Here is a 19033-nt window from a genome sequence, read left to right as displayed (position 1 = left end):
GCATAAGCCCCACTGGCCTTCAATACTAGGTGCTCCAGGGTCTCTTTCTCCCAATGCCATATCCCCAGGTGTGGAGATTTGACATGTGGCTCAGGACTTTCACTCATGTAGGTGAGTCTCTGTTTTAGAGATACTTTCCAGTCTTTGGGGCTTCTCACCCAGCCAGTATGGGGTTTCTTATAGCAAATAATCACCACATCCTACATTTTGGTGTGGCCTCCTCTTTATCTTCTGGAGTAGGATGTTTTTTGAAAGTTCCAGTCCATTTGGTTGACGATTGCTCAGCATTTGGTTGTCATTTTTGTGAGAGAAGTTGAGCTCCAGTCTTTCTATTCCTGACTTTTTAATACTGTTGCATTTTGTGTAAGTTATACCTTCATACTCCTTAATTTACTGAAACCAAGTTAAAAAGATAAGAATTCTCTAATGTGATATGTTCCTTTTCTTTAGAATAGGATTCCTTACAGTTGAGTTAGTATCTAGGATGTTGGAATATTGTTTTAGACAAATAAACCGTCATCAAAGTAATGAAGATGAAATTTAATGATAATCCATAGTGTATATCTATATGTAATCAGATAGCAAGAAACATTTTTTTGGTTTGTTTGTCATCTTTTCTATCATTTTCTGTAGGTTTAGAAAGTAAATGTTACTTACAGTAATGAAGCTGAAAATGTTTGCATTAATGAAGTTGCTAGTAGTATATTGTCTGATTATTTCCTAAAATCTAAATGTATTGCAAATGTTTTGGCTTGATTTTTCATTCTTAATCTTTTTTTCTGCCTATGACAACAATCCAGTAGAGGAGTATAGGGGATTGAACCCCATTTCCAAATTTGATATTGCAATGTGGGATGTATTCCTAATTGGTTCTTTCTTTCTGAGGACAGCCTGCTTAATTTTAGATTGTTAACTTGAGTTATTGTTTGCTTCACATACAGCAAGAACTGATTTTCAGATAAGACAAAGCTAAATGTATATATAGGTAATTCATTCTGGCAAATATTTTTATGTGTCTACTGTGTTTATGGAAATTTTTAGAAGTGAAAAAATCAGACAAAAATATTTCTCCTTTATTGAGCTTAAATATTAATGGGGAGAGAATAAACATAATATGTAAGTAAATGTCATGGTATTTAAGTGGTATAACAAGCAGCATTGTGAGGAAATCAAGAATGAGGGGGATAGGTTGCAATTTTTTTTTTTTTTTTTTTTTTTGCTATTTCTTTGGGCTGCTCCCACGGCATATGGAGGTTCCCAGGCTAGGGGTCGAATTGGAGCTGTAGCCACTGGCCTACGCCAGAGCCACAGCAATGCAGGATCCGAGCCACGTCTGCAACCTACACCACAGCTCACGGCAATGCCGGATCATTAACCCACTGAGCAAGGGCAGGGACCGAACCCGCAACCTCATGGTTCCTAGTCGGATTTGTTAACCACTGCGCCACGACGGGAACTCCTAGGTTGCAATTTTAAGTAGCATGGTGCGGATTGGTATCATCAAGAAGGTGGTATTTGAAAGAATTGAAGGCACCAAAGGAGAGCCATGGGGATATATGCAAGAAAACTATTCCAGGGACAGAAAACAGCAACTACAAAAGTCTAAGATGTAACATTGTCAGTTAGGTTTCAGGAACTGAAAGGAGTTGGGGTGACAGGAGGGGAGGAGAGAAGAGTAGTGTGAATCATTTCAACACCTTTGTGGAACAAGGTCCCCTAATCTTTACAATTTGCAACTTACTGTGAATTATGCATGTATGTGTTACTCCTGCTCTTCAGAACAGGAGTAACATGTTCCAGCTCTACAAGGGATCAGGGTGACTGATATAGAGAAGGGAGCTTGTTGGAAGCAGAAAGACTGTCTAGGAGCTCAAGCAACTGTGCCAATAAGAGATTGATAGGCTAGGATAATAGCAGAAGACACAGTATTTAGAGAAGTGTATTTGGTTGTAAGTCTAAAGCAACAAGATTTCCTGATGTGTTGAGGGAAAAGATAGGAGTAAAGGATTCCTATATTTTGATTTGAACAGATGGAGATATCACTAACTACAGTGGTCATGAAATAAATGGTGTCTGCTTGTGGTGAGTCTGTAAAGAATAATGAGAAAATAACCAGTGTTTTTGAAGACCTTCAAAATGTCAGGCAATATTCTAAGCATATTAGGTGATTTAAACACAAAAGACCCAGCACATCCAAAGCCATCCAGAGAAAGAAAAATGGAGCTGGAGGATTTGGCCTCCCTGACTTCAGACTATAACAAAGCTACAGTCATCAAAACCATATGGCAGAAGCACAAAAACAGAAATACATATCAGGTGAACAGTATAGAAAGCCCAGAATTAAACCCATGCACCTACAGTCAACTAATCTATGACAAAGGAGACAAGAATATACAATGTAGAAAAGACTGACCCTTCAGTAAGTGCTGCTGGGAACACTGGACATCTGCTAATAATTTTAACTTCCATGAGCTATAAATATTTATTTGAGAAAATTCAGACATTCCAAATATGTGTGAAGAAGTGGAAATTGTCTCCCTCTCTGTCCTCCTCTGTCTTTCTCCTATTCCAGTAACTACACAGATATATATTCATAAAACCCAAAGATTAATCTTCATATTTTTATACTTTGTTCTACATCTTATTATTCTATTTAATGAATTAAAAAAATATCTTATCTTTCAGCCTGCTTTAAATTTTTATATTCTATGTAATTAATCAAAATAAATTTCATTCTTTCCTCTTGGTAGGATTAGATTGTTTGCCAATTTTCATTTGTTATAAAGCTGGGAAGTTCCAATTTTCATGCCATGGACATGAGTATTACTAGTATCTATGAGGATACAGGTTCAATGCCTGGCCTCATTCAGTGGGTCTGGGATCTCCATTTTCTGTGAGTTGTGGGGTAGTTTGCAGGGGTGGCTTGGATCCTGCATTGCTGTGGTTGTGTTGTAGACCTGCAGATTCCCCAGCTATGAGTAGACCCATACCTGGGAATTCCATATGCTGAAGGTATGGCCTTAAGAACAACAAAAATAAAAAATAAAAAAAATAAAAAAGCTGGATTTGACTAAAAGAAATTCTCAGTACTCAATGTACATGTATGATCACATTTCTCTAGGTTAGACTCTTAAGAGTTGCAGAGCCTAGATGCTGGAGTCCAGCTCCAGCAGCCAGGGAAGGCACTTCCTGAAGGAGAGGGACAACGCCAGCGATTGCACTCAGAGACAGTCTCTTTGTCCCTTCTTTCAGGGTGGTGAACTGCTCAAATTTAATTGGTATAGATGACAGTTAAACAGACAGTTGTTTAACTACAGATTACACCACAGTGTTAAAAGTACATTGGTTAACTTTTACATGGTACAGCAGCTATACATCACGTTCTAAGATCTTTATCTTAACTAAATTTAGTGAGTACAATTTAAGGAAAATTAGGTATAATATATCATGTGGAAAGGAGGAGACTCAGTACAAATCATCCCATGGCCAGCCAGTCTTTAAAAGTTGAAGAGGTCACGGACACAGGAACCTGGCATTCATATATCTTGTTTTCAGACTAGTGTTTATCTTAAAAGCAGTATGGCAGGGAGACAGTATAAGAAAATATAAACCAACTTAACTAGCTATCACTTAAAAGCTTCTATAACTCATAGCTAGGTGTCTTTTGGTCATGAATAATATATGTCTAACTTCTATGAACCTCATTAAAATCTAACTCTAAAGTTTACTGTATAACTAGTTAGTAGATAAACACTGTTTTAATTAAGTTGGATATGAATAGGGAAAAGTCCTTCAGAATGAAATTCTTATTATCTTATTGTTGTAACTTTGTTAAATAACAAATCACCACAGGAAAATAAGAATGGAAAATAAGAATAATAAGCAAATAATCAGGAAAGACTGAGGAAACTGAAGAACAAGTGAATAACAGAAAAAAACTAAGTCATCTATGGGACAATTCCCACTCAGCAACACAAAATGGAAATTGTTTCCCAGAAAATTCAGTTCCACACCAATGTCAGTGGGTGAGACTTTATTGTCTTCTAGGGCCTGTCCTTGGAAGTTAACCATACAGGCAGACATCTCCTTGTTTAGGAATCTGCCCTGGGAATTGCACCTTTCAGATAGGCTCCTTTTCCTGATTAGGAGCTTGCCCTCAGAATGAAACCATTCAGGCAAGCTCCCTTCCTTGGCTCTTTGTATCTTCTTGGATCCCTGCATCTAGAATAGTTTTAAGTGATATATTTTAATCACATAACTTCAGGGATAGAAGGTATGAAGAAATATTTCAACGTCTCCACTATGGGATGGATCATTTCTTAGTTCTTCTTTCTCTGGTCTCTAGTGATTTTTAATTATATGGTTAAAAATGAGGAAATTGAAAAGGAGTAAAACCATAGAAATATAAGGAAGGAAGATAAAGTTAAGAGTAAAAGTAAAAACTTAATTTTTAAACACACACACAAAATTATTTTGGTCACGCCTGTGGCATGCAGTGTTTCCTGGGCCAGGGATTGAATCTGAGTCAAAACCAAAGACACAATCTAGAAAACACTGGATCCTTAACCTTCTAAGCCAACAGGTAATTCCCAAGGAAAATATTTAAAGGATATAAATGAGGAATTATAAAAATCATCTAGTGAAAATTAACTAAAATATACTCCTCGTCCTCTTCCCCCTCTCAAATGTTTGCAAAGACATTCAACTGCTAAAAACTCAATAATTATTTTCAGTAATATACTGAAATGTGAGGGATTTTTGAGGATAAGTCTTCATGAAATTTGTTCAGGAATTGTCTTTGGGAAAAGGATTAAAGCAGTATCTGGAAGATGAGTAAGAGATGGCACTTCCTAGAAAAGAGGAGGAATAGTGAGGGAGTGAATCATGAACTAAGCAGAAGCAGAGTAAATTGATGAGTCCTCAGCCCTGGATGTAAGTGCCCACAGCAACTTTGTCTCATTATGGGGCAACCTCCAAAAACTTGATTGTTATTCAAGTACATAGAAAACATATTCCTGTAGAAAACACTTCTTTGGTGTTAATCAAAAGGATACTGCCTGGAGTTTCCTCCTGCCCACCTGCTTCCTCAGGCCTTGTTTCATGTCTTTGTTTCTCAGGTTGTAGATGACAGGATTTAGTGTGAAGGTTAGAAGTGTGTAGACAATTTTTTCCATGTTGTCTGTGACAGTGTTGGAGGACACAGGCTGTAAATAAACATAGAAGATGATTCTGTAAAAGAGTGTTACCATAGTGACATGATGACCACAAGTAGAGAAAGCTTTGGGTTTGCCAGCAGCCGGGGGACTTTTGCAAACCACAGTGACTACTCATATATAAGAGAAAGCAATGCATTGAAAGGGGGTCCCCTGAAAAACAGATCCTTTTTCATCATTAAAACTTCATTGGCAGATATGGACAAACAACACAATTTCACTAGAGGACTGAAGTCACAGAGAAAGAGATGGATAATGTTAGAGCCATAGAAAATGAGCTCATTCAGCAGAATTACAGGTAGGAGTGAGTGGAGGTGAGGCAATGAGCAGGAGAAGGCCACCAGCAGGACACACATGTGGTGGCACATGACGGTGACATGGTGGATGGTATGGACACATAGTGGTCAAAGGCAATGACTACTAGAAGGCAACTGTCACTGTAGACCAAGGCATATATAAAATATATCTGAGTCAAACACCCAACATAAGAGATGGTCTTATGGGACAGCAAAGTCAGTAGTATCCTGGGGACAATAGTTGTTCTGAAGCCAATATCAGTGAAAGACAGGAAACTCAGGAATAAATACATGGGGGTGTGGAGCTGGGGTCCAAGCAGATGGCCAGGATGATGAGCAGTTTTCCTCTGATGGTGAGCAGGTACATGCTGAGGAAGAGGATAAAAGTGGCTTCTGGTCCTCAGGCCGGGAGGAGAGTCCCAGGAGGATGAACTCAGAGACACTGCTGATTCAGTTGACTCTTTCCATTGACATGGGTCTAGTTATATAGAAGAAGTTTTGTTTTTAAACATGCTCCAGTTCCACAACCCAAATCATGGGAACTCAGCAAGTTTTTGTTTCCTCTATTTAGTCACAAATAGCAGGTGTGCAGGGGAATGTTGTAAGCTTCCTGGTGCTTGATGTGGTCCTTCCTTCCCAAATCCATGGGTATCATATGGTATGAAATCTGGAGAGACAGAAGAGGTGTTTTCCTATAGAAGCCATCATGGGTGGATCTCTCTGATTCCAGATTTTTAGTTCCTCTTCTGAGAAAACTCTGTGTCCTCCTGAGAACATAGCATAAAGCAGAGAAATATTTGCTTTTGTGTAGTTCGGATTGTAGTTTTGGAGCTAGATCATAAGCAAACAAATATGTAATAGAATATCAGGTTGGGATACATTTGTTAACAAAAGAAAGCAGTATAAGAGGATGGAGGTGACTGGGGAGTGGAGATGGAAGGATTTTAGGTAGTGAAGTCATAGGACAGTCATTCTTTATCAAAGCAAATTCAGTTTTTATAATACCAGGGTTAATTTTTGCATTGTCTTGGATGGAAATCAGCATTGGCCAAAATAACCAGCAGGGCAAATCTAACAGGATAGTTGAATCTAGTTCAATAGTGTTTCTTTCCTCATCTGCGGACAAAATGAGAGGTTCATCTTCCTTCACTCATGGGATGCTCTCTTCCTCAATTTGTGCATGTCTCCCTTTTTGGTAATTTTTTTCTTTATCCCTTGTCCTAAATCATATGTGTACTGGATGGGTGTCCATTGGTGACTATTCAAATCATGTTTTAAAAATTATTATTTCATTTATGTATTTATGATATATAGATGTGTATATTCATGACGTATATTTTCATGTGTATATATACATATACACGTATTTTTTCTGTCTCTAATTATCTAGTGTTTCTTGCCACCATAAAAAATTCTGTAGTAACAGATCTTGTATTACCTAAAGTGATTTAAATCAATTTTTAGAGACAGCATATTCAACCATACCTTGTGAATTACATATTACACAGAAATTTTCAAACATTTTAAGACATTGCTTATTTATATATTCTTGTGTACCATTAAAATCTACAGTAAAATATGTATATTACCAAAGTGTTTAAAAATAATTTTTAGGGAGCAGCATGTTCTTTCATACATTTTATAAAGTATTTTTGTTTTTTTGTTATTTTTTTAATTTTTATTTTTAGGGCTGCACCTGTGGCATATGGAGGTTCCCAGGCTAGGGGCTGAATTGGAGATGCAGCTGCTGGCCTAAGCCACAGCCACAGCCACAGCAACACCAGATTTGAGACACATCTGTGACCTATACCACAGCTCCCTGCAAATCTGAATCCTTAACCCACTGAGCAAGGCCAGGGATTGAACCTGGATCCTCATGGATACTAGTTGGGTTTCTTGCTGCTGAGCCACAAGAGGAACTCCTCTTTCATACATTTTAAATGGACCTATTACATTGGAGTTTTTTAATGAATTTCAAAAAAAATCTTAACACATATATATATATATATATATATATATATTATTAATTCATTTAATAAATGCTTACATTTTAGTTCAGAGTTACTATACTTTTCAGACCTCAGTTTCCCCAAGTGTAATAATGGATAAAAATATCCTCATTTTCATGAGGGCTTCATGAGATAACACAGTGAACATGCTTAGAAAAGAGATAGGCATTTTGTAAACACTCAGGAGAAGCCATTGATCCTCATCAGGCCCTGAGTTCCCTTCCCTTATCTGCTGTTTCTAGATGTTCTCCAAATCAATTAATTCACATTATTCATTGCCAAATTGTCAGGCTAATTTTAGGATTTTGTGAGGAATATTTTTTAGACTTTGACCTCTGAGTAAATCAGTAATTAAAGTTTAATGTAGTCAATATTTATTGAAAATTTATTACATGTCATACTTAAGTTAAGCATCTTACTAAATCACATACTAAGGCATTGTGAGGCATGAGTTTTAGGAGAATTATATTTACAGTGGTAAAGGGGTTTGCTTAAGGTCACTAAGGAAGTGAATCATGGGCAGGATTTGAAGCCCACTCTGATTTCAGTCTCACTCTGAACTTATGCTCTCAAGCATTATGCTAACCATTCCTCTGGTTTTGGTATATTTACTGCCTGTCTCAATCATGCAAGGCGCTGTTTTCTTCAGTTTGATAATTTCTTTCCATTCCCCTTAACTGACAAACTTTCTTCTCCCATATTCAGGATCACTCCTTGTAGTTGACTGAGAGGTGACTTATCTCTCTTTGTTGTGGAGATGGTGGGATATGAAAACTTGAATATACATGATTAATTGGCCCAAATCAGGCAGGAATAACTGGACATGCATGTCCAGGGCATGTCTGGTGAGCAGAGCCATGGTCATTAAGTAGACACTGCCTGGACTGAAGTTGAAAAGTAGGGGTTGGATTTGTCTTCCACCACCTGCTCCCATGCAGGCTCCTGATGTTTTATGAATAAGAAGGAAGATACCATGTATGTAAAGCAGTTTATCACACACAGATAAATACTCAAAGATGAGTCATTTGTGAAAGGGCTGCTGGGGGAAAGTTGATTACAAAACTTAGTGGTGATTTGGTGAATTAATGAGATTGGATCTGGGTTGAAGATGTCAGGAATACCTGTGCTGACAAGGGGCAAAAAGCTGGAAGATTTTGTATCTTAGAATCAGGAACAACAGTTCTAAAAGCACAGGGTGAGAGGCTGGGAATAATTTATTTTTTGTTTATTTGTTTGTTTTTCTACTGATGGGTTTTGCTTCCATCAAAACATATAGTACAGGTGGCCTAGAGGTTAAACTGGGTAGACCTAAAACCAAGTGTCAAATGGAAATGTTACTTGTACTTTATTTATGACTTATCAATCCATGAAATATTTGAAATTATCAAGGAAAAAAGAGTAAGGTACCAATTTGATTTAGGGAGCCTCTGGGTGGCCAACTCACTGAAGCTCACCTCCATGTGCAGATATTTTCTTTTTTTTCTTTTTATTTTTTTAATTTCTTATACTGCTATTTGAGAAATCCTCATCCAAGGTACTAAGCCTCATCCCAGGCTTAGAGCTTCTCTATTTGACTATTTATTTATTTATTTATTTATTTATTTATTTATTTATTTTTATTTTCCCACTGTACAGCAAGGGGGTCAGGTTATCCTTACATGTATACATTACAATTACATTTTTCCCCCAGCCTTTCTTCTGTTGCAACATGAGTATCTAGACAAAATTCTCAATGCTATTCAGCGGGATCTCCTTGTAAATCTGTTCTAAGTTGTGTCTGATAAGCCCAAGCTCCCGATCCCTCCCATTCCCTCCCCCTCCCATCAGGCGGCCACAAGTCTCTTCTCCAAGTCCATGATTTTCTTTTCTGAGGAGATGTTCATTTGTGCTGGATATTAGATTCCAGTTATGAGTGATATCCTATGGTATTTGTCTTTGTCTTTCTGGCTCATTTCACTCAGGAGGAGAGTCTCTAGTTCCATCCATGTTGCTGCAAATGGCATTATGTCATTCTTTTTTATGGCTGAGTAGTATTCCATTGTGTATCTATACCACCTCTTCCGAATCCAATCATCTGTGGATGGACATTTGGGTTGTTTCCATGTCCTGGCTATTGTGAATAGTGCTGCAATGAACATGAGGGTGCACGTGTCTCTTTTAAGTAGAGTTTTGTCGGGATAGATGCCCAAGAGTGGGATTGCGGGGTCATATGGAAGTTCTATGTATAGATTTCTAAGGTACCTCCAAACTGTTGTCCATAGTGGCTGTTTACATTCCCACCAATAGTGTAGGAGGGTTCCCTTTTCTCCACAGCTCCTCCAGCACTTGTTATTTGTGGATTTATTAATGATGGCCATTCAGACTGGTGTGAGGTGATATCTCATGGTAGTTTTGATTTGCATTTCTCTTATAACCAGCGATGTTGAGCATTTTTTCATGTGTTTGTTGGCCATCTGTATATCTTCTTTGGAGAAATGTCTATTCAGGTCTTTTGCCCATTTTTCCATTGATTGATTGGCTTTTTTGCTGTTGGGTTGTATAAGTTGTTTATATATTCTAGAGATTAAGCCCTTGTCGGTTGCATCATTTGAAATTTTTTCTCCCATTCTGTAAGTTGTCTTTTTGCTTTCTTTTTGGTTTCCTTTGCTGTGCAAAAGCTTTTCAGTTTGATGAGGTCCCATGGGTTTATTTTTGCTCTAATTTCTATTGCTTTTGGAGACTGACCTGAGAAAATATTCATGATGTCAGAGAGTGTTTTGCCTGTTTTCCAGATATTTTCTTTCCTTGCCAACCTCCCCAGAAGATGATGGGCACCACATCTGATCAACAGGTGCACATCTACTTCTCAGCCAAAGCTCAGCTTCCTCCTGTGTCTCCCATGGAATCCTGGGCTGATTGGAAAGAGAGAAGCAGGAAAGGAGGAAGGAGCTTCTGTCCTCCTCCAAAGAAATGACATTTATCCTCCCCTGTTCTCAGACACTCATTAATTTCCTGCTGTGTGGTCTCCAGAAGACTGCTGCTTCTCCCAGCTCCAGATCTTAGGAGGCAGAGATACTCTGACTAAGCAGGGAGGGTTATCCTGGTTCTGGAAGTCCTTCTGGCTTCCAAGGAGTTGGAGGTCAGCTCTGCTGACCTCTTGGGGTATTTGTTAGGCTGAGGGTGCTGTGGTGTGATGATCTCTCAGAGGAGTTTGTCCTGGGATCTCTCCAGGCAGAGAAAGCAAAATAGGAATCACAGTTAACATAGCTGACTCCAAGGGGGCAAGTGGATCCCTGAGGCTTCCTGTTTAGATGTTGCGATGAATCTCAGAGCATCTCAACCCCATGGCAACATTTCACGGGCATGCTTCCACTGCCTCAGCTGTGAACTGGCAAGTGTGAAACAATACTTATGTAGGTGAATATTTTCATTTTAGGGGATTCCAATGTGGACCAAGTTATATTCCGGAATCAGGCAGGTCCTAAGTCAATATGGGGAGGTTGCAGTTTTCAGGGGATTCAGTGGGGGTTTATCAATGGCGTGTATGTGCTTTGCCGTGTCTGGGGAGGTTTGTGGATAAGGTTTTTTTTGTATGTGGTGTGAGGTTAATACTATTCTATGTATGTTTAAAGCACAGGGTTAGGCAAAGTGTATTGTCACATATAGGAAAGGAGCTTTGGGAAAAAATAATGCATGTTTTTTAAGAGTTTAGGCTCAAACAGTGTTTTGAAGTTTAATGTGGAGGAAATGAGATTCCCATTAGAAAGCTGGCCTCCTTACTTAGCAGTTTCTTTTATCAAGTTACTGAGCCTCTATGAGCCTCAGTTTTTCATCAGCTAAATGAGGAACGCAACTCCTCTCTGCACTAAAATGAAAAAGAAAAATTTGCTTTGAATTTTATAGAGTTTATTTTATATTATGTTGAACATCATCCACAATGTTATAGGAAGTAAATCACATTCTGCTAGTGTCCTCAGGAGAAATCAGTGTCTTGTACAACACACGTGTACCTGTTTCCTTAGTCTTGAGTTAATTTTTAATATTTACATATTAAGATGAAATACTATGGAGAGAGGAAAGTCCTGTGTTTGAGACCTGCCCCCTCCAATTACCCTTCACATGGCCTTGGTCTTTCCATTCATTTATTCAACAATTTTAAAAAAATTAGTTCCATGGAGTTCCCATCGTGGCGCAGTGGTTAACGAATCCAACTAGGAACCATGAGGTTGCGGGTTCAGTCCCTGCCCTTGCTCAGTGGGTTAACGATCCGGCGTTGCCGTGAGCTGTGGTGTAGGTTGCAGACGCGGCTTGGATCCCGTGTTGCTGTGGCTCTGGCGTAGGCCGGTGGCTACAGCTCCGATTCGACCCCTAGCCTGGGAACCTCCATATGCTGAGGGAGCGGCCCAAGAAATAGCAACAACAACAAAAAAAGACAAAAAGACCAAAAATAAATAAATAAATAAATAATTAAAAAAATAAAAAAAATTAGTTCCCACCTGTACTGAGATGTAATCCTCATATAACATTGTTTAAGGTGTACAACCAATTTTTTGAGAGATGTTTTTATTGCAAAATGATTAGCACTCTAATGTCAGTTAACACATGCATTTCTTCACATAGCTATAACATTTTTTTGTAGTGACAAATTTTTAAATCTGTTGCAGAAACTTTAAAACATGCAACATAATCTTGTTAACCCTAGTCACCATGTAGTATGTTACAACCCCAGAATTTATGTACCATATGTCTGAAAATTTGTACCCTTGACTCCCTTCACCCATCTCTCCCACCCAGGACTCCTCTCTCATGGAATCCACTCCAAGTTCTTTTTTTTTTCACTTGCACATATAAATGAGATCATACAGTGTTTTTCTCTGTCTGACTTCCTTAACTGACATAATGTTTTTCAGGTTTCAATGCATTGGTATTAATAAAGATGGCATAAAATGGAGATCAAGAATTTCCTGATGAGGTTCAGTGTAACAAATGTGAGTAATATCAAAGAGGACAGAGGTTCAATCACTGACCTCAATTTGTGAATTAAGGATCCAGCATTGCTGTGAGCTGCAGTGTAGGTGTTAGTTGCAGCTGGGATCTGACTTTGCTGTAGCTGTGGTGTAGGCAGAAAGCTACAGCTCTGAATCTCCCCCTGGCCTGGGAATTTCCATATGCTCCATGTGTGGCCCTAAAAATCCAAAAAGGGGGGAAGGAGTGCTGGTATTGGGTTCATAATTTAATATCATGTGGTCTAGGTAGAGCTCATTGGGAGGATAACATCCAAAGATGTTAATGAGGACAGAGAAGTGAGCCATGGCTGCCTGTGCAAAAGCATGGAGGTCAGCACCTGCAAATACTCTGAGGGGAAGTGGTGCCTGGTCTATCCCAGGGACATTAATTGAGCCTCTGTTCCTGGGCATGAATAAGAGGGGGAGGGTTGGTAGTTGATTAGATCAGAGGTACCAGAGGACCATATTAGTAGGGCACTTTTAGTCATGGTAGGCATATTAGTCAAGATTCTCCAGGGAAGTAGAATTCATATGGTGTGTGTGCATAAGAGAAAGAGATTTATGGATTTCCTGTTGTGGAATTATGGGATTGGTGGTGTCTATGCAGTTGGTTAAAGGATCCTTTTGCCACAGCAGTGGCGTAGGTGGCTACTGTGTGTCTGATCTGATCACTGGCCTGGGATCTTCCATATGCTACAACAGAGAAGAAACAAAAATGAGAGTGAGAGTTTTATTTTACAGAATCGTCCAACATAATTGTGGAGACTAGAAAGTGTAAAGTCTGCAGGGTAGGTTGGTAGGCTGGAAATGGAGGGAATAGTTGCATTTGGAGACTGAAGGCAGGTTGTTGAGAGAAGTGCCTCTTCTTTATGAGATGTCACTGTTTTTCTTAAGGTTCTTAGCTGACTGGATAATGGGCACCCTCATTATGGAAGACAGTCTGCTTTATTCAGAGTCTGCAGATTGAAATATTAATCTCATCCATAAAGATACTGGCATGGAAATATCTTGTGTGTTTGACCAACTATCTGGGTACTGTATCTAACCACGTTGGCATATAAAACTAAATACTATATTTGAGTTTTTTGTTCTCAGTCTGATTTGGGAACCACCTGGAAGGGATTCAATAGAGGAATAATATGACCATACTTTATTTTGTTATTGCTTATTTAAAAACACCCAGAGTCATCAAGATCAGGAATTTCCCTGATGTCTACCCTCCTGCCATCTCTTTGCTCCTCCCATCTGTCCTCAGGGGAACCACTATTCTGTTTCTGTCACATGGATTAGTTTGCATGTCCTGGAAGTTTACTTCAATGGAATCATACAGTTTATGTTCTTTTCTTACTGTCTTCTTTCACTGAGTATAATGTTTTGAGATGCATGCATGTTTCACTGTTCCAGTAATTCATTCTTATTGCTGAGTAGTATTCCATTGTATGGATATACCAGGGCTGTTGCATCCACACACTTTAAAAATATTTTTAATTATTCTATTATTGAAAAAGTTTAAATTATTTTTAATTTTTAATGTTTGTGTTTGTCTTTTTAAACTTTCTTAGACTTTACTTTTAATCAAAGTGTTGATCATTTACAATGTTGTGTTAGTTTCAAATGTACAACAAATTGATACAGTTATGCAAACACACACATACACACATATATATCTTTTCAGATTTTTTTCCCTGATAGGTTATTACAAAATACTGAGTATAGTTTCCTGTGCTACATATCACATCCATTCATTATTAACAGTAAGACTATTGGTGAACATTTGGAGTGTTTCCATCTTCTGGCTATTAAATAAAGCTCTTATGAACATACTTGTATAAACCTATATATAACTATATACATTCTTTTACCTTGGAAAAGTACATACTCATATGCTAGGTATATGTTTAATTTTTTAAATTGTTCCTACTATTTTGCATTCCCATGAGCAGTGTATGAGTGTTCCAGTTCCATCATATCTTCAGTGACACTGAGAGCAGCATTCTTTTCTATTTTAATCAGTCTAATAGGGGTGTAGTGGTGAAACCAGTTTATAGTCCTGGAGCCACTTGACTGAAGGGTTTTCTGTGTTCCCTTGGAAAAAGAATCCTGTAACACTGGGGTATTTTTTTAACTTCTTGATTCTCCCTAACTCCATGTCTGATTCTTATCATTCTGCAGCACTTGTCACCATTTAGCTGCCATTCATTTTGCCTATTTTTTTTCTGTGCCACCTCCATTATGGATGTGTGTTTGAAGAGAGGGATTTCTGTTTATTTATTATCTGTTATGTCTCTAGAGAATATAGCAGTATTAGATTTGTGGGAACCTTCATGATTATTTAAGTGAATTAGTGAAAGAATGAACAAATGAATTCATTCAACAGTTAGCAATCACAGTTACCTGTTGTGAGCCGTAACTGTAGTGATACAAAAGCATTTACAGTAAGCCTTAACACTTAGTATCCTTTCATTATGTGCTCATTTAACCATCCTTCAAAGTCACGAAAGACTGTGATTATTATTTCAGTTTTTAAGTAACTGAGTCTCAGTGGTCTTTGACAAATTGCTCAGGAATGCTTTCTTAGTAGGTGAAGAACCCAGAGTCATTTTTTTCCCCAGAGTTTTATATTCAACCCCCACTCCCCTGAACAAATCATAGAACTTACCCTACAAAACCTTCCAGGGGAGTGGGGATATGTGCACATTTTAAGGGGCTTTGTGTTCTAATGAACCTGTGTCAGTGTTGGGTGCAGAAGTCCTTCCACTACTTGTGCCATACAGAGCCCTAGGGAGGAACTGTGCTGTGACGCAGCAGAGGCCATGGGCAGTGGGGTGACTGCTGCTTCTCATTGAAAACTTGACCAGAGTACCACGAAATCACTGATATCAGGGACATTTTCTCCTGTGACACCAGACGCAGCTCAGCCCCTGTGGACCCTAATCATCCTCCTTCCTGAGGGCCCAGGAGGGAGTTGGGCAGTTGCCCCAGTGGGCTCCTTCTCTAGTCAGGACCTGGGGTGGATTCCCTCCCAGGTCTCTTTAGGAATGAGAAAAGTAGATCTCCTTGTGCATCACTTTGAAGCTGGAGAACTGACACGAGAGTCTGTACAAGTCCTCAGGCAACCGAGATTTGCTCTTTTTCATTGGATCCTGGGTCTTCTGGACATAAAGTGAGGATTCAGGTAACAGAATGAAACAGAAGGTATTTGAACTCAGAGCATAGCTATAGCTCAAGGATCCCAGAACCCTCCATAGTCAGGCATGCATGTTTGTGTGTGTGTGTGTGTGTGTGTGTGTGACAATTAGAGACATTAGTTGTATTTGTTTGTGTTGTGTTGTAGGAGCCTGTGTGTGTGTGTGTGTGTGTGTGTGTGTGTGTGTGTGTGTGTGTGTGTAACTAGCAAACACCCTGAATGACACACACTATAATATACAGAGGTCAGAGAAGCCTGGACATTTCCTCAGTCTGTGCTTATTCTACATGCATCTGCTGCTTGGGCCCTGTTTGTAAGACCTTGTGCACTGATTGTGATTAGAATATGAATGACTACTTGTGATAAGAAGGCATCTGGCCTTGGATGCTTGCCAGTTCTGGGTGTGTAGCTGTGTTGTGCATGTGTATTTTGTTTGTGAGTTTTGCATAGATTTGTGTGAAGCTGACTCACACCCTGTATTTACTTAGAGCGTAAGCCATAGAAATCTATAAATCTCCATTTGGCAAGTGGGTGTCTGTGATAATGTGTGAATTATTTTGTGTAGGAAGCCCACACCTTGAGTCTTACAGACAAGAAATAAATATTTGTTTACATGTAAGTGTGTGACATTCTCTCATTTTTTACCATCCACCTGCCTGAAACCAGAAAACACACAGGCAGCCCATAGGAAACCAACTTTGCAGAGCTTTTCACATCCATTTTTCTGTGATTTAACTACCCGAGCAGGGCACTTAGAAGCTCAAGGCTTTTGACACTCTGCTTTACTTTAGTAAAATAGTTTAGAAACGAAATGCTCATTTCTGGAATCACATTCTTTGACACCCAGATCTTTTTCTTTTCCCCAGTTAATAGCTTTGTGGCCTTGGATTTGGCACTGGTGATTCCTAGCTTCCAGCACTGTTACATGGGATCATTCTAATTGCTGACAGATCCTGTCTGTAAGGCTCTTAAGAAGTGAGACACATCATAAGCACTTAGCAAATTGTAGCCCTTGGAGACACAAAGACTTGACATTCCGCATCCTGTTGTGCTGGGGACAGTATTTTTTACGAAAACAGGAAAATCAAGCCCATCCCTAGGGTCTCTATCAACACCACTCCCCAGGTCACACACTCTCTCCTCTTCAATACTGAGCAATTTTCCAGCCACCACTTTGCACACGGTGCTGATGGAATTAAAATATCACATCTGTATTTTTCCCTTCTGATGTCATTGGAGCTCCTGGGTGTCATTAGGAGCTCTGGATCTCATGCAGGAGATCTGTGAGATCGTGGGCTAGATCTGACCCAGAAGCTTTCAGTGAGAAGCCTGTGCTTGGCAGGAGGATCAAGTGCCTGGTCCCTCCTTGTGCCCTGTTAACTGATTCAGTTAATAACCCCAAGCAAGTCCCTGGTCTGGAGCAAGGATCTACTGACAGATTCTTACACAATGTCAAGTTTCTATCCCAAGGATATTTTAACATTAACTTCTCACATTTAATAATGACTTTAGCCTCTCTACCCCCCATAAAAAGAAATGGGTAGATTCTCTGTCTAGTGAAGAGTTGATTAGAAAATCCACCTTTGAGGGAATTCCTGCTTTAACTCAGCGGGTTATGAACCTGTACAGTATCCATGAGGATGTGGTTTTGAGTCTTTGTCTCACTAAGTAGTTTAAGGATCCCATGTAACTGTGAGCTCTGGTGTAGGTTACAGATTCTGCTTGGATCTGTTGTTGCTGTGGCTGTGCAGTAGGTGGGCATATGAATCTCCAAATTGATGTGTAGCCTCTGAACTTTAATATGCCAAATGAGCAGCCCTAAAAATCAAGCCAAAAGAAAGGAAATCAGGCTTTGAAACTGCCTCTTTTATGCAGTATCTATGTGAGATTGTTTAAGTGGTTTCACTACTCCTGTTGGTAAAATGCAGGGAAAAAGCAATGTCTTCTCTACTTTCCAGACACAAATAAAGGTTGATGGATTGAATGAAATTGAAAGGATATGAAAGGCACTGGCAAACTAAAGGGCTGCATGTTTCTGGAGGCCAGCTCTGGTGGCCAGGGAGTGTACACTTTTTCCCAAAGGAGAGGGACGGACATCAGCTTTTGCAATGGAGACAGCCTCTTTGTCCCTTCTTTCAGGGCGCTGGACTGCTCAAATTTTATTGGCATAAGTGGGTGATTATATAGACAGTTTTTCACTACAGATTAAATCAGTGTTAAACGTACATTGGTTAACTTTTACATGGTACAGCAGCTATACATCATGTTCTATGATCTTTATCTTAACTAAACTTAGTGAGTACAATTTAAGGGCAATTAGGTACAATACATCATGTGGAAAGGAGGAGACTCAGTACAAATCATCCCATGGCCAGAAAGTCTCCACAAGTTGAAGAGGACACAGACACAAGAATTGGGCATTCACAAATCTTGTTTTTAGATTGGTGCTTATCTTTAAAGTGTTGTGGCAAGGAGACAGTGTAAGAAATTATAAACCAACTTAACTAGCTATCACTTAAAAGCTTCTGTAACTCATAGCTAGGTGTCTTTTGGTCATGAATAATATATGTCTAACTTCTATGAACCTCATTATAATCCTAACTCTAAAGTTTACTGTATAACTAATTAGTAGATAAACACTGTTTTAATTAAGTTGGATATGAATAGGGAAAAGTCCTTCAGGATGAAATTCTTATTATCTTATTGTTGTAACTTTGTTAAATCATAAATCACCACAGGAAGAATAAGAATGCAAAATAAGAATAATAAGCAAATAATCAGGAAATACAGAGGAAAAGTGAATAACAAATAAAACAACAGGATAGACTAGGTCACCCAAGAAGCAATCCATGTTCTCCAGCGCAAACATGGAAATTGTTTTCCCAGGAAAGCCCCAATCCTTCCCCTTAAACATCAAAGTGAGAGCTGTGTAACCTGAGGCCTGCCCTCGGCTTGTACAGTGCAGGCAGTCTTTCATCCTGACCAGAGGCCCACCTTCAGCATGGCATGCACCATTCAGGCAGGCTTTTTATCCTGACCAGAAGCTCACCTTCCGCTTGTTCCATTCAGGTGAGCTCCCTTTCTTGGTTAGGAACTTGCCTTCAGGTTTTTCTGCCATCAGGCAAGGTCCTTGTCTTGGGTCCCTGCATTTTATCAGCTCCCCCAGCTGCAGGAATATGTGTATACAATTATCTGATCAGGAGCACTCCTTTAAATCCTGAAATAGTTCTTCAGTTCTTGCCTATTGTCTAACTAAAGGGAGGGAGGAACTGTGCAGTTATAGGAGCAAATATTTCAATATATCTTTAATAACATGGGAGAAAATTATGATTGTAACAGTTAC

General features: G+C 39.1%; 1 pseudogene; it reads right to left on the bottom strand.

The window, feature by feature from the left end:
• Window positions 1-5042: 5042 nt before the first annotated feature.
• LOC125120891 (olfactory receptor 1L8-like) lies at window positions 5043-5983 on the bottom strand (annotated as a pseudogene).
• Between the last annotated feature and the right edge of the window lie 13050 nt (window positions 5984-19033).

The sequence above is a fragment of the Phacochoerus africanus genome, chromosome 2 (genome assembly GCF_016906955.1).
Source record: "Phacochoerus africanus isolate WHEZ1 chromosome 2, ROS_Pafr_v1, whole genome shotgun sequence".
Classification (NCBI taxonomy): domain Eukaryota; kingdom Metazoa; phylum Chordata; class Mammalia; order Artiodactyla; family Suidae; genus Phacochoerus; species Phacochoerus africanus.
Note: the sequence above shows the minus strand (reverse complement) of the source record. Positions and strands in the feature narration are given on the sequence as shown.